This window comes from Crocuta crocuta, unplaced genomic scaffold (genome assembly GCF_008692635.1).
Source record: "Crocuta crocuta isolate KB4526 unplaced genomic scaffold, BGI_CrCroc_1.0 scaffold288, whole genome shotgun sequence".
In the NCBI taxonomy this organism is placed as follows: Eukaryota; Metazoa; Chordata; class Mammalia; order Carnivora; family Hyaenidae; genus Crocuta; species Crocuta crocuta.
Window position 1 is genome coordinate 2,736,225 of NW_027532607.1, and position 1,315 is coordinate 2,737,539.

The following is a 1,315-nucleotide window of genomic DNA, read 5'->3' on the forward strand; positions in this document are numbered from 1 at the left end:
CCTCGCATCCTGGGCTCAGCGGCCAGGAGGGTGGCAGGTATCTGGGAAAGCTGCTGCGTGCAGCCCCCACCCCCCGGGCACTGGGCGGCTACCCCGCCCTGGGCCTGCCGTCCACTACTCACCTCCTGCCTGCCCTGGGGGCCAGGCTGGAGAGGTTGGCGTGCAAGCCTTGTCTGGACTGGGAGATGTGCCTGTAAGGCTTGGGTGCTGCTGCTGCACAGGTGCTGGACGTAAGCACATCACCCCCAGCCCTGCCCTGCACTCTCCCCAACAGGGGGTTGGCTGCCTTCAGGACAGACAGCAGACCAACCTCTTCAGTCTTGAGGACTTGGGGCCAATGCCCCAGTGCCCTCAACCACCTCCTGGGTCCACGCTCTGGAATTGGGTGGCTTCAGCCTATGGGAACAGAGAGAACAACAGCTGGCCATGCTTAAGAATGACCTGTATCCTGCAGGGAGGTAGAAAGGAGTCAGATGTGAATGTGCAGGTGGGCCCAGAGGATGCACCAAGATGAAGGGCCTAGTTGGGAGCAGCCTAAAGCAGGAATGGCAAATGAATTTCATCTTGAGGGCTGACCTGGATCAGCTGCTATTGGCTGCCTGGAGATGCGGGCAGATACCATCGAGCTTGCCGCCAGACTTGGTGCAAAAAGACTGCTGTGATTGATTAGTGATGTCTGCCAGGGCACCAGAAAGGAGAATGTAGTGAATCTGCCTGTGTTTGCCATTCCTGGCCTGGAGGGAAGGGGAAAGAAAGATGTAGGGTGTGGACTACGCTGTCCTGAGGTCTGGGGGAGCATCATGTCGGGCTGGGAGAGGGAGGCAGGAAGGGATCCCGGCTCCGCAGTGGGCTCCACCAGCCCCCTCCCATGGAATGTGTGGGATCTAACCCATGGGCAAGCAGGGGACTGGAACAGGAATATTTAAGTCTGTGTGTGGGGTCACGTCAGGAGAGCCTGCAGATACTAACGTGGAAGAGGAGGACACAAAGGAAAGGTCATGGGGACAAAGTCAAGGACAGTTTCAATGGTGGGGGCAGGGCTAGAGCTCCCAGCGGCTGTTTTTGGCTGGTGGACCCTGTATGGACCGGGTGGATACAGGGGCACCCATCCGGAGCTTTAGAGGCCTGTGGAAACTGTGTGCAGTGTCCTTTGGCCTCTCCAGCCAGCCCCACTCCTGCCCAGCCCTCCTGAGCCCAGTCCCTGTGGAAGGGAGGTAGTAGGCCACCTATCCAAAAGGCCCTGGGGAATGACCCTCATCCAAAGGCAGGCACAGGGAGACCTCTGCAGTCTGGTCACACAAACCATGCAAGGTCT